General features: G+C 38.7%; 1 protein-coding gene across 1 annotated transcript in view; it reads right to left on the bottom strand.

Moving 5' to 3' along the window:
- LOC115215513 (eukaryotic translation initiation factor 2 subunit 1) overlaps nt 1–15368 on the bottom strand; it is a 28825-nt gene extending 13457 nt beyond the window's left edge. Inside the window, exon 1 of the mRNA XM_029784685.2 lies at nt 15210–15368. The gene's annotated coding sequence lies outside the window, so the exon portion shown is untranslated. The remainder of the gene's footprint in view (nt 1–15209) is intronic.
- Nucleotides 15369–15886: the final 518 nt, after the last annotated feature.

Here is a 15886-nt window from a genome sequence, read left to right as displayed (position 1 = left end):
GTCGACCTTGGTGGAATTTGAACTCAGAACATAAAGCTGGATTAAATGTCACTAAGTATTTTGTCCAGCACAATAAGAATTCTACCAGCTCACTGTCTAAATAATAATAATAATGATAATACAGGCAGTGACATGAATAATAATAATGATGATAACATCGAAAAATACCTTAAGAATGAGAACCCAGGCAGGTTTGAAATTTCCCCAAGACACCTGATGAAGGCTGGAGGGTATATCAGCCAAAATGTTGTGTTAACAACAAACAAGATGAGGACAAATATCCATCAAATGTAAATAATAATAATAATAATAAAACTGAACAGATGTTGTATAAGTCTAAGGCTGACCTATTCACAGACAAAGAAATTTGGCAAGTGGAAACTATGAGAAACATTTGTGCGTTTGTATCACCATTTTTAGGACCACTTTTCCTTGCTGGCATGGGTTAGACAGGAATGGGTTGGGGGGGCGATGTTTAAATGTTTTACAGCTTAGATATCCTCCACGATACTCTTTTTAGTCCCTCGTTTACAACACAGTACATCTATTTTAAAGACCAAAATATAATGATATATATATATATAAACAAATGTTTGTATATACATTTAATGCACATATATATCAGATATACTGGCTAAAGATTGTAAACATCAGTGGGAAAACCAGTATGTTGAGTAAAAAATACCTTGTGGTATTTAATCTGTCCAAGTGGCAATAACATTCGCTAGTCCCTCTTACTATAAAAAACAGAGTGACGCAGGAATTGGTGCATTGGGAACCGACCAAATGCTGTTGCAGTTCATAAAATGAAGGTGCAATATAATGCAATATGGGAAGCTCTTGCTCTTTGACAAAGACACTTTCCAGTCAGTGCAGCAATGGGGTTCATCTCCAATATGTATTCTTAACACAAACCCATGAAGAGCTTCATGTCTTCTAATGGTGTCTAGCCATTTAGCAGGAGATTTTGATTCTTTTCAAGCAACATGGCCTCGATATACATTTATCTACTGCTTGATCAGTGTACATGTTGTAGAACCCAAAATATGGATAGGGGTGCAGGCATGGCTGTGTGGTAAGAAGTTCCCTTCCCAACCATACGGTTCTCGGTTCAGTCCCACTGCAAGGCACCTTGGCCAAGTGTACTACTACTACAGCCTTGGGCCAACCAAAGCCTTGTGAATGGATTTGGTAAGCAGAAACTGAAAGAAGCCAGTTGGGGGGGGGGGGTCGAACTACTGCTTGACAACTAATGTTGGGGTTTTTTTTTGCACTTAGCAGTTCAGCAAAAGAGATCAACAGAATAAGTACCAGGCTTTAAAAGAAAAAGTATTGGTGTCAATTCACCTGATTAAAATTCTTCAAGGAAGTGCCCCAGTATGGCCACAGTCAAAGACAAGATAAAAATAAGAGGCTCTGTGGTTACAGTGCACCTATCCATGGTCGGTAAAATAAATACCACTGAAGAGTTCAAATCTTACTGTTGCTATCCAGCCGTGTCCCAAGACCCACTAAGCTCCTCCACTTGCTTCAAAATGTGAGGTGAATTGTTCGTAGCAAAAAGGACACCCAACTGTGTAAACGTTTGCAGCAGAAGAAAGAAGCAAATACTTAAATGTCTAAGATTACAAGAAACCCATTCCATCATCAAAGCTGACCAGGGGTTAAATAACCTTTTCTACTCTAGGCACAACACCCAAAATTTTGGGGGAAGGGGCCAGTCAATTAAATTGACCCCAGTATGCAACTGGTACTTAATTTATTGACCCCGAAAGGAAGAAAAGCAAAGTCGACCTTGGTGGAATTTGAATTCAGAATGTAAAGACAGACGAAATACTCGTCCCGTGTGCGAACGTTTCTAACAATTAAGGAAATTGTTGAAACCTCATGCATTGTCTAATGATGGGAGAGTCGATGACCAAGGGCTAAATAAGACTCAAACACTTCCACAAGTGTTGGCATTTAAACGGTGAATTTACAAGCAACCTATCATATCAACACAAGCATGTGTCTTGCTATGCTGGGGATGACACATGAGCTAGAGAGAGAGAGGGAGAGGCGGGGAGGGATTTAAGAACATTGCTTTGCAGCCACATGGTTTCAGGTTCAGTCCCACTGCATGGCACCTTCGGCAAGCATCCTACAATGCCATTTGAAAATAACCTCAAGCTACGAGATAATGCATGATTAATTCAAAACAATTTGAATAAATAAGCATTACATTTGACTGAGTAATCTACGTATAAAAGGGTTAAAGATGACCTGGAGCTAAACAATACCCCCCCCCTGTACCCTTGCTGCCTCCTCCTCCTCCTCCTTTTGTCCCCTCTCCCCTGTATTTCATCATTTACACTAAACCCTAAACACTGTCCAACCCATCTTACTGTGTTTCTCTAAAACTCCTTTATTGTCCATTTTCTTTAATTATTGATTTAAAATTTTGGCACAAGGCCAGCAATTTCGAGGAGGAGAGAAGTTGATTACATCAACACCAGCACGAAACTGGTACTTATTTTATCAAGCCTGAAAGGACGAACAGCAAAGTCCACCTCGCCAGAATTTGAACTCAGAATGCAAGGCTAGCCAATGCCCTATGAGTAAATTTGCCAGACAGAAGCTGCACGGAAGCTTATCTCATACACATAGGTGTGTGTGTGTGCATTTGCCAAGCTTGACAGCTGGTGTTGGTTTGTTTATGTCCCCATAATTTAACAGTTTGGCAAAAGAGACCAATAAAATAAGCACCAGATTTAAAATAAGTACTGAGGTCCATTTGTTTGATTAAACCCTTCATGGTAATGCCCCAGCATGGCCACAGTTCAACGCCTGAAACAAGATAATATATATATAAATTATACACATACCCAAGTAATCTGATAGTATTAGGGGAGGGGAGAAGCCTATGATAATCAATATTGATTTGTTAATTTCAAGGTTTCTTTCCACAAAATTTTTTTTTTTCCTACTTTAGGCACAAGGCCTGAAATATTGGGGGGGGGGGCAGTTGATTAGATTGACCCGTAGCACACAACTGGTACTTAATTTATCAACCCCAAAAGGATTAAAGGCAAACTTGACCTCAGCAGAATTTGAACTCCGAACATAACGACAGACGAAATACCCCTGAGCACTTTGCCAACATTTCTGCCAGCTCACTACTTTCACATGCTAAGAATTCTTTTCTATTCTAGGCACAAAGCTCAAAATCTTTGAGGAGGCGGAAAGTCGATTAGATTGACCCCAGTACACAACTGGTATTTAATTTATTGACCCCGAAAGGGGTCAATAAAAGGCAAAGTCGACCTTGGTGGAATATGAACTCAGAGTGTAGGAGAGTCAGACATAATATCGCTAAGCATTTCGCCTGGCATGCTCACGATTCAGCCACCTTGTTTTCACTAAAATATTGATTTCTTTCTGCAGACACAACACTATTGTGAATTCAAAGAGAAAAGACAGAATATAATATGGAGAATGTTGAAGCTATCCTCAGTGTTATCCCAACAGAAATACACAACAGTTGGTAATCTTGCCTCAGATAACAGGCTACCAACTCCCCCTCTGCTATCGTACATCACTTGTCTTGCCACAGAAATTTAGATTCCAGTCAGGAACAAAGAAAAGGTAATTTGAACGATGCTGAACACACCTGAGGCCACTGCTACGTCTGAATTACAAAGCCTCTCATCTTAATCCCTTTCACTGCCCTATTTCTCTTGGAATATACTATCTTTTTTTTCAATTCATTTTGAAAATAACAAAGAGGTTAGTCACATTATGAAGCTGGTGTTTAGAAAGTAAAATAGCAGGAAATTTTAGTGGGAGGTTTTTAATTTAAAACACTTTAAAACAAAGAATTGGTATCATAGAACAAGGGTTGGGATCAAAAAAGATTAAAGAGTTCATAATTTAACATGATTATTTCCAAGGCAGAATCGTTAGCACACCGGCTGAAATGCTGAGCAGTATTTCGTCATCCTTCATATTCTGAGTTCAAATTCTGCTGAGGTCAATTTTGCCTTTCATTCTTTTGGGGGTCAATAAGATAAGTACCAGTTAAGCACTGGGGTGGATATAATCTACTTACCCCTTCCCCTGAACTTGCTGGCCTTGTGCCAAAATTTGATACCAATATAACACCATTATTTTATATAAGAACTTTCTGTGAAGTTCTGGTCCAAAACAAGCAGAATGAAAAAGCTACTTTAATAAATTCTTCATTACTTTCAAAATAAATTGTTACTCATGTATTTATTTTACAAGAAAAATGGTCAAGAGTTAATATAAAACGAAGAAAAAAAACAGAGCAAATTGGCAGAAAAATCTCCAATTGTGAAAGAAGTACAATTTAATCAATCATCATCTTAATGACTATTTTTCTGTGCTTGCTTGGGTCAAACGAGAATAGTTTTTCTATGTCCTTCCTAATGCCAACCTCCTGCTGGTTTCCAAACGAAACAGACCACAAAGAAGCCTGGACTGCAAACAACAATGTTTGCTTGGGAGGCCACCAGCAAACACATGCAAAGAGGAGGAAAATACTAACTCACATAAACATGGTCACTCATATGCACACACACACACACACACAAGCACGCATATATGTGTGTGTGTGTGTGTGTGTGTTTCTTTCAGTTTTTAATGGATCCACTCAAGGCTTTCATCAACACAGGGTTATAGAAGACATGCTCAAAGTGCTACCGCACAGTGATATTCAACCTGAAACTATATGGGAAGTGAACTTCTTAATCACAGCCATGTTTGTATCTACAGCAGACATCTGCCCAAGGTGGAATGCAGTGGGATTGAACCTGAGGCCACAAGAGTGGTAAGCAAACTTCTTATCCTCACAGCCATGCCTGTGCTTTCCAATCCATGACAAGAGCATCTGGCACACTAATTATTCATTTTTATTATACACATACCAGCAGCAAATAAACAGCATGAACCTGAGGATGTGTGCGGAGAGGATGGGGTACAGGGGGGGGGAGAGAGGAGTGTTTAGAAGTGTCAAGAGGAGAGCTTGAAATGAAGAACAAGCGACCAAGTTGCCAGTTTGTGTGGACGGATGTTAAGAGCAACATAAGTAGAGGCTTACGTAAATTACCAAAAATAGACAGTCAATAACATGATGGTCAAAACCATCTCTCTCTCTCTCAGAAGCTACAATATTTGAAGTGATTATATTTAATTAATAGTTCACATAACCAGAACAAAGCACCTACCACACACACACACACACACACCATACTGATAGCTTAATATACTGTCAACAACACTATAATCACCAGTTGACCCTTTATCTTCTTACTCCCCCTCTCCACCTCCGCCTCCGCAGTTTCTCCTCCATTTTCTAAACCCTGCTGACTCCCTGCCGCTCCCAGTGAAACACAACACCTTTAGTCAAAAACCTGATCTGTTAACCCTTCTGCATTCAAACCAGCACATCTGACCCAAATATTCTGCTATGCATTTCATGTTCAAACTGGCCAGATCCAGCCTCTCACACCTATCCTACAATGCCATTTGAAAATAACCTCAAGCTACAAGATAATGCATGATTAATTCAGAACAATTTGAAATAAATAAGCATTACATTTGACTGAGTAATCTACGTGCAAAAGGGTTAAAGATGACCTGGAGCTAAACAATAACCTCCCCCCTGTACCCTTGCTGCCTCCTCCTCCTTTGTTCCCTCTCCCCTGTATTTCATCATTTACACTAAACCCTAAACACTGTCCAACCCATCTTACTGTTTTTCTGAAACTCCTTTATTGTCCATTTTCTCCAATTATTGGTTTAAAATTTCGGCACAAGGCCGGCAATTTCGAGGAGGAGAGAAGTTGATTACATCAACCCCAGCACGAAACTGGTACTTATTTTATCAAGCCTGAAAGGACGAACGGCAAAGTCCACCTCGCCAGAATTTGAACTCAGAATGCAGAGATTGGTGAAATGCCTTGTGAACATTTTGCCCAGTATGCTGACGATTCGGTCAGCTTGCCACCTCATTTTCTCCCGTTATTCATCAGCAGTAATTTAAACTGGATATATAATTTCACTCATTAACCCCATCAAGTTGTTTCTGTATTTCTATCAAAGAGAGCAACATTCTCTCCTCCTCCTCCACCTCCTCCTCAAACAGACCAATTAAAAATGAAACTGCATACGATGACCTTCTCAACTACATTTAATAGACAGACACTTCTATACGAGGTCTGATTAAAAACTACCAGGAGTGGTGCTTTAAAAACAAAACTGCAACACATTCCAATTTGGCATTTAACCTCCTTTCAAGTAGTCCCCCTCCTTCTCAAGCCACACACTTTATCCAGCATTGTTTCCATTGAGGAAAGCTTTCCTGGGACTCCTTTTTGAGAATAGCAAGCAACAACCTCGTTGGATTTTCTTGGATTTCCTCAAAGTTTTGAAATGTTGCTCCTTACAATTGGGATTTGAATTTTGCCTTGGTTTCAGGGTCATAGTCACAGACCCAGGAGTCATCGCCTGTTATGAATGTTTTCAAAAAGCTTTCATCTTCCTCAACACAATTTCTTTTTGAGACAACCACACTCTACACAAGGTTCCTAGTTTGAGGACCAAATGCCAGGACTAGCAGTACCAGCACTGCTCTTCATAACACTGCTTTGTGTTATTCAACACTGTACATTGATACGCGATATTATCCCTGGATGAACAACACAGTTAATTAGGCTTTCCAAGATATATCTGCATTAAGTATAATACACAGATGGCTATTTTAAACTAATACTACTTCTACAGTTCTATATTTAAGAGATGAGGAATTATTTACATCGTGTTTGTTGTTAACATGTTTTGGCTGATATACCCTCCAGCCTTCATCAAGTGTCTTGAGGAAATTTCGAACCTGGGTTCTCATTCCTAAGGTATTTTTCGATGTTACTATTATTATTATTACTCAGGTCACTGCCTGGAATCAAACTCGGGATCTTGGGGTTAGTAACCTGCACTCTTAACCACTAAGCTATATGCCTGTGGGCAATTATGGAGTGAATTTTAGGGCTTATAAATCTAATATTTTCCTATCCTTCCTTAATACTGGTTCCCATATGCTACTCATATCTGCACTTGGGTCTACTTAGGAGGTTGTTGTGTCCTAGCATATGTGCTGCTTCTTTTAGTTTCCGTATTTTCCAGTGGTGTTCTCTGTCTATTTTTTTAACTTCATCCTACAGGGGGAGGTGGTCTCCAGTTTTCCATACATGATCAGCTATACCCGATTTATCAATATCTCCACGTGTCACAGCTTTGCGATGTTCATCTACCCTTATTTTGAGGGGACAGCATGTTTCACCCTTGTATAACCTACCACAGCTGCATGGGATGGAATACAAGCAGTTCTTGGTCATATTCTCTTCTATTGATGGTTTTACTCGAAGGAGATATTTGCGAAGTGTTGTATTACTCTTGAATACCGTCCTGATGTCATATGGGCCGCATATCTTTTGTCACTTTTCAGAGAGAAATAATACTACTTCTGTTGCACATAAAGTTTTATTCAGTCGACCAGCTAACTGCAACATTAGTGCTTTTTCAATCACTGTTTTCCTATATCAGTGACAACAGATTCTGTTTTAGCATGCAGTTTCTAATGGGCACATGCTGCTGACAAAGCCAAAAGAGGCAGAAATGCACATGTAGCCATACCACTGCCAAAGGAGTTTCTTCTGCTACTGATAATATTTCAATGTTATTTAATACAGTACATCTATAAGCAGAACCTCAGGATAAATACTTCAGTTAATATGGCTTTCCAAGATGTATCTGCACGAAGCATGATGGGCTTCTTCCAGTTTCTTATTTCTTTATTGCCCAAAAGGGGCCAAACAAGGACAAAGAGATTAAGTCGATTACATCGACCCCAGTTCATAACTGGTACTTAATTTATCGACCCCAAAAGGATGAAAGGCAAAGTCGACCTCGGTGGAATTTAAACTCAGAACATAACTGCAGACGAAAAACCGCTAAGCATTTTGCCCGGTGTTCTAACGTTTCTGCCAACCAAATGCACTCACAAGGTTTTGGTCAGCCTGGGCCATAGTAGAAGACACTTGCCAAAGGTGCAGTGCAGTGGGATTGAACCCATAAGTGGTTCTTTTACGAAACTTTTGATAATGAAGTACATCAGTACACTAGCATATGTTTATATTTACACAAGCAGTCATTGTGCAGGTGATGACGAATTATAGAAGTACATTGAAATATTTTTGTTTGGTGCTCAGTACTTCAAAGGATTGGTTTAATTACATCCTTCAATAATCACCATCATCATCATTGTTTTAGCATCCACTTTTCACTGCCTCCAGTGTTCAGACAGAATTTGTTGAAGAAGATTTTCTACAGCTGGACATCTTTCCTGTTTCCAAGTAAGGTAATGTCCCCATTTGACCAGACATGCTTTCAACAGAGGATCAGAAATGAAGGACACTCACTTGCATGGCAGTGACTCAATTTGCAACAACAACAACCACCCAATGTCAAGGCAAAGAAACATTAACACACTCGCATACACAACCAGTTTCTTTCGGTTCACATCTATCAAATTCACTCACGAGGTTTTGGCTGGCCCACAACTATAATAGAAGGCACTAACCTTAAGTCCCACACAGTGGAAATAAACCTGAAATCATGGAACTGGGAAGCAACCTTCTTACCACACCAACTATACCTGCACCCATACACATACATACAGTTCAAAACAGTTTGAATAAAAGAAAAAAAAAACATACTGAGAACCAAGTATATCACATTGTGATTGTGAAAATAATGAAGAAGAGTACAAGAATGTGAAAGCAATTTCAAACAGACTGAAGCTTTAGAAAAGGTGTGTGTGTGTGTGTGTGTGTGTAAAAGGTGGTTGTGTGGTTAAGTAGTAGCTTCCCAACCATATGACTTCAGGTTCAGTCCCATTGCAAAGCAATTTGGACAAGTGTCTTTGACTATAGCCTTGTGCAGACCAAAACCTTGAGTGGATCTGGTAAATGGAAATTGTGTTGAAGCCCATCATATATGTGTGTACCCTAGACTTGACACCACATGATGGTTGTAAACAAGCATCACCATCATACAAGTGCTGCTGTGAAAAACATACGTTGCCTGGAAAGAGGTGAGGGTTAACAGAAAATCTACCTCAACAATCCTATCTGACCTGTCCAAATATGGAAACACGAATGCTAAAACAATGTATATATTTCAAAATTATCATTCAATGACCATTTTCCATGCAGGCAAGGGTTGGATGGTTTAACAGGGGCTGGCAAGGATCCACACAACGCTTCATTGTCTGTTTTGGCAGGGTTTCTACAGCTGGAAGCTCTTTTTAATGCCAACCACTTTACAGAGTGGCACTGGGTGCTTTTTACGTGGCACCAGTACCACTGCTTTTTATTTATATATACATTATTTGTGTGTGTGTGTGCGTGCGTATATTATATATATATATATATATATACACACTGTTGTCATAGAGTTTGTTGAAGACCAAGCGTGACAAGTGTTCAACAATTTCCTTGGCAACCCTGTTCTTCATGCTTTCATGTTCAGTTTGCTGTGCAACACCTGGAATAACTTTGTCTTTGTAGAGTAGGAGAAACAGGTGAGAGTGTGCAAACACTTGGGGCATCCAGTTGTAGGAAATATGCCTCAACAAATTTCATCTAAAACACTGCTCCCTCACCACTTTTCTTTACCCATTGACCTCTTTGGTTCCTATTTTACCGTGACCCGACTTTTCGTCCGATGTCACTTTGTCCACATCTTTTAGTCCAATGATTCCCCCCCCCCTAATGACTTTTTGTCCAATTTTAAATAAACTTTTTAGAAAACAAGGTGAACATCGAAATCAAATGATCATTGAGAATCTTATTGATGTGAAATCATCAGACCAAAACACGTGGACAAAAAGACATTTGACAAAGTGACACCAGATGAAAAGACACAGCTCCCCATTTTACTCGGACTGACCCCCCACTCCCACCCCATAGCCAGTCGATGCTCAAAAAATTCCTATCATATCATTATAATCAAATATTAGGAATTGTATAAAAATTGATAAAATATTTTGTGGAATTAACTCTTTAACTAGTTTCAGCTTCAAAGCTGTGGCCATGCTGGGGCACAACAGATTTATTGCAGATAAATTTTAATGACAAGACCTTATATGGATGCCTAGGGTCATGTGGACACTGGTTGAAAACCACTGATTTAACATATGAAAGCATGGGAAAATGGGCTTTAAATGATGATGATGATGATGATGACGACATATCTTTGTGTGTTTTGTTTTGTAATGTAAACAAAATTTGATGTAAACAATTGTGTAGTCATCTTAGATTTATCAAATGTGGTTATAGTGAATATGAGAGAGAGTTAAATACCAGCATTAATCTCTAATACATAAGTCAGAGATAATCTTGTTGTAGACTGATTATCATAAATATGATAGGAAGGAAAACAGGTATTATCCACCACCAAGTGATGGAGCCAAGCTGAGCTGAGGATGCACACGGAACAACAACAACAACAGCCAAAGAATGTCTTTTTATCTTTCGCTTGTTTCAGTCATTAGACTGGCCATGCTGGGGCACTGTCTTGAATTTTTTTTAGTAGACTAAATCAACCTTAGTACTTTTTCTTAAAGCCGGACATTTATTCTATCATTCTTTTTTTGCTGAACTGCTAAGTTACGCAGACATAAACACCCCAATACTGGTTGTCAAGCAGTAATGGGAGCCAAACAGACACACAAAGGGCTTCTTTCAGTTTCCATCTACCAAATCCACTTACAAAGCTTTGGTTGGCCTGATGCTATAGTAGAAGACACTTGCCCAAGGTTCCACACAGTGAGACTGAACCCAGGTCCATGTATTTAGGAAGCAAACTTCTTACCACACAGCCACACCTGCACCTATGCATTCAGGAAGAAAAACAAAAACCAAATGCATTGAATGTTTCCATGGCAACATGTCTAGGAGTAGCAGTAGTTGCTAATTATGTAAATTTCAAGTGTAGTAGTCACTAATTAGATCAATTTTCAAAGTGTTAACTTTAAAAATGAATATCTTTTTTTTTCTCTCAAAGCAGATATGGCAGAGTACTTGAGACATTTGCTTTGCAGCCACATGGTTTCAAGTTTAATCCCACAGTGTAGCACACGGGACAAGTATTTTCTACTATAACCCCAGGCTAAGCAACACCTTGAGTGGATTTGATAGATGAAAACAAAAAAGACCAGTGTGTGTACTTGTTTTGATCAAGTCAGTCTTTTGCCTGAGGTCATCAGGCAAGTCATGATGAACACAGGTGAAATTCCAGAGTAGCACTCACTTCACCTTCAAAGCTGTACAGAAGAAGAGATCCTTTACTTGAAACACAGTCAAAATCGTCCAACCCATGCTAGCATGGAAAGCAGACGTTAAACGATGATGTGCCGGTGGCACGTGAAAAACAACATTCCTGCGTGGTGGTTGCCAGTGCTACTGGACTGGCTCCTATGGAGGTAGCACGTAGAAAACACCTTTTGAGCGTGGTCGTTGCCCGAACTGCCTGACTGGCCCTTATGCCAGTGGAATGTATAAGCACCCATTAGACTCTTTGAGTGGTTGGCGTTAGGAAGGGCATCCAGCTGTAGAAACTTTGCCAAATCAGATTGGGCCTCAGTCAAACCATCCAACCCATGCCAGCATGGAAGCCGGACGTCAAACGACGACGATGAAGATGATGACCACTCTCAGAAATGCATACATGCAAAATCCTTTAAAAATATGCTTTCTAAAGAGAATTATGAGACAACAAAGTTGGGAGGATGCGGGTAGAACAATCCGAAACTCAGTTAAAAAAAAAAAAAAAAATCAATTAAATTTTTTCTTATATTATCAACACAACAGTAATCTATATCGTTGAAAATGTATTTCTGCAAAATTTCATTTTTCAGAAAGTTATGAGGGAACAAAGTCATGGATCATTAATCTGAAATTATGCCTATAAATACAGGTGCATAACAATAGTTCTAAGTGGGATGACATTTTCATCATTAAAAAAAAAAAACTGAAGCAACAGCATTTCAGATTTTACAAAGATTTTCAGGATTTCCAACCATTTGTCTAAGAACATTTTCTTAACACACCATATTCAAATGGTGATGAGTTACATCAAAAATGGACATGCTTTTTTTTTTGTTTTTAACTTGTTATATCATACGGTAAGAAGCTTGCTCCCCAACCAAATGGATTTGGGTTCAGTCCCACTGCATAGCTCCAGGCCAACTTGTGAGTGGATTTGGTAAAAGGAAACTGTGTTGAAGCCTATCATGTGTGTGACCTTTGCGTTTATATCCACCACTGCTTAACAACTGGTGTTGGTTTGTTTATGTCTCAACCATATGGTTTCAGGTTTAGTCCCTTTGCATGGCACTTTAGGGGCAAGTGTTCTCTATTACAGCCCTGGGCTTTGTGAATGGATTTGATAGGCAGAAACTGAAAAGAATCCCATCATGTCTCTCACTATATATATATTCTGTGGGTGTGTTTTTGTGCTACGTTTGTCACCCACCATCTCTTGATATCTGGTGTTGGTTTATGCCCTCATAACTTACACGGTTTAGGCAAAAAAAAACCCCAAAAAAACTTAGTGGTTCAGCAAGTACTGAGCTGGACTCATTTGACTATAAACCCTCTAAGGTGGTGCCTCAACATAGCAGCAGCCCAATGGCTGAAACAAGATAAAAGATACACAATCTCATGGTTCCACGGCTCCCATGCCAGTGGCACGTAAAAAGCACCAACCAAACGTGGCTGATGCCAGTACCCCCACACTAGCTCTTGTGACGGTGGCATGTAAAAAGTACCATCCAAACGCGATCGATGCCAGGCCCGCCTGACTGGCTCTCATGCTGGTAGCACGTAAAAAGCACCCACTACGCTCCTGGAGTGGTTGGCGTTAGGAAAGGCATCCAGTTGTAGAAACATTGCCAAATCAAATTGGAGCCTGGTGCTGCTGCTGGCTCCCCAGCCCTCAGTCAGACCGTCCAACCCATGACAGCATGGAAAACAGACGTTAAACGATGATGATGAAACTTAATGTGGAATTGCCCCAAGCCTTCAGTAGATAGAAACTATAAATATGAGTGGATAAACATAATTTCGTTGGCATTTGAAGAATTATAAATATATTTTGTTTGCAATTAAAGTTTCATCTTTACGAAAATTCAAACCTCCACATTTCTAGTTTTCAGAAACAACAATACAAAGGCCTTTCATCATTGAATCAACATCACTTTACAATGGAGTCAGCTTTAATTAGTTTTGTAAAATAAATGCCATATGCTGTTGTTTAACCGCATGTCAACTGAGGAGACCTGCAATCAAAGGTGTTCCAGCTGTCATTACTATTGTTTTGTTTTTTTGCCCAATGTATCTAAGAGTGCATTACCCAACGAGCCATTCCCTTTTAAAGAGGTGTGATTTTGAGAAAGACCTGGTTGCTAATTCTAGCTCGTTGACTGACCGTAGAGCTTTGAAACGTCAAAGGTTTTAAATAAATTCGAGAAAATGTAAAAATTAGGAATAACAGTAGGGATTAATGTTCATCGTAATAATACAACTGGGAAATCATCGAAGCTACTTCGAAATAACGAAAACTGGCAGAAACAAGAGAGAAGGATCTTTCTAGAAACAGCGAAAGTACTATTATTACATTGGTAAGTTTACAGGAACTGGTAGGAAACAAAATAAAGATTTTGTTCAGTTTTGGTTGTTGATTGAAATGAATGACCTCAGGGTACAAACTGAAGGGATTAGAGAGAAACGAGAGGCGAGGATCACCTAATTTACAAATAATCATCAGTGACTACTAAACCAAATTTATTACTGTTTTATGGTCTATTTCAGAAATATAAAACATCACAATTAGGAATTTTAGTCGACTTTCAGGGATTCCACACACAGTGTAAATACTTTATGAGCCAATGAAGGAATCTGTGATTATTAAGACTAATTTAACTGACTTAATTACTCTTCCACAGTATGTTTTATGAAATCAAAACATCCAGACTTCTCAATTTTTATAGACATTCAGGGATTCCTGCGTGTTTACGTGCTTCTTTCCGTTTTGTACTGGAAGTGGGTGTTTATGAACAGATTCAATTCACCCCTAGTAAAACCAAAAACAGTCCATGAACACGGGACTTTGATTTCTCCAGTGGAAACTGCAGACAAATATCACAAATACCAGAATGGTATTTTCTTGTTTATAAACATTAAATGCAAAAGAAAAAAAGGAGGGGTGGCTGCTAACTCTGAACGTCTGCTTTGGAAGGATGCCTTTTCACTTCAGTTGCATCCATTGCAATTTATTTGGGGGTGGAAAATAGAAACGTGGCGAACACCTGGGCCATTTCCTATCACCAATATTAGAAATTCTTCGCCGGAAAGACAAAAAAAATAATAATAATTAATTTCGCTTATCTCATAAATTGCAGTCCGTTCGCTAGGGATATTTATAATCTATTTTGACCAAAAACACAAGGAAATCTTAGACATATCGAACAGAAAGAATTGCAATAAAAGTGGAATCGAATCGAAATGGCTTCAACAAGGAATATTATGAGAGTTGCAGACTCTCGGTTCTTGTACAATATTTTACGGTGCGTGAACTGAGAGGGAAATAATAGCAGGAATTGACCAAGAATCCGACTTTAATCAATTATTTCGTCGTATTTCAACTGAAATTTAAAGCAATTAATGAATATGTGAAAAGCAGATGGGAATTTAACCGAATTAAATCTTTTCATCTGTTGAAATTTATAAACAAATGCAGTTATTTCTAAATACATTTTATCGTCAATAATTAGTAATTAGAAGTAATTAGAAGAATACAAATTAAGTTTCTTGTCGATTGTTGCGTAGTTGTGAAGAAAAGATTTAATAATTTGATCTGAAAAGGGTGGAAACAAAATAACAGACTAGCCTGAAAGATATTGCCTCTGCTCATTAAAATGCGTAGAAAACAGAGTTGAAAAGACAAGATTTTATTGTGGAAAACCGAAGAAATTGGAGAAGAAACGAAAGGAATTCGTGAAGAGACGATTCCACGTTGCTTTCACATTGGACCGGCATGGGAGGGTTTTACGGGTAGAAATTGGAAGAAAGACGCATGAAAATGATACTTACTTCAGTTGAAGCTCAAAGGAAACGAAGGGAATGGAATTTAGCGTGGAAATTTGTAAGAGAGATAAAATAAACGGTGGTTGAAGCTGAGAAATTATAATTCATCCGGCAAAGTTTGATCGAGAGATAATGGCGGCGCCGCTTTGAAGATTGAGAGGAGAGCTCCAACGAAGGGCAGGTAACTCTAGTGAAACCCATTTGAAAATGTTGGAGAATCGATATTATGTCAGAGGCTGATGAAATAGTTTCAATGCATTTCGCTTTCGTCTCTCTGAACTAATATTGAAAGAAGTAAAGCGCATGCCTCACCAGGCTGCTCTGAGTCCATACAACTCGCAATAAAGTTTTTTAACTAAAACTTTCGATCTTTTCACTTTGACCGACAGATTTTAAAAATAATTTCTATGTAACTAAAAAATTTTAAACTTCGTTAAACAACAAATATCTTACAAACTACAGAATTTTCTCAAGAAAGCCAAGAGAAAAAGATGTTTTATAAACACATTCTACCAGTATACGAAGTTTAAAATTTTTTAGTTACATAGAAATTATTTTAAAAATCAACCGGTCAAAGTGAAAAGATCCAAAACTTTTTAATATATTTATATACATACATATATATAAGACAATTACAAAAAATATGGAGATCAGTACATCTGCTTATTCTTTATTCCCACTGT

The sequence above is a fragment of the Octopus sinensis genome, linkage group LG9 (assembly GCF_006345805.1).
Source record: "Octopus sinensis linkage group LG9, ASM634580v1, whole genome shotgun sequence".
Lineage (NCBI taxonomy): Eukaryota > Metazoa > Mollusca > Cephalopoda > Octopoda > Octopodidae > Octopus > Octopus sinensis.
This window is presented reverse-complemented; position numbering and strand designations above follow the sequence as displayed.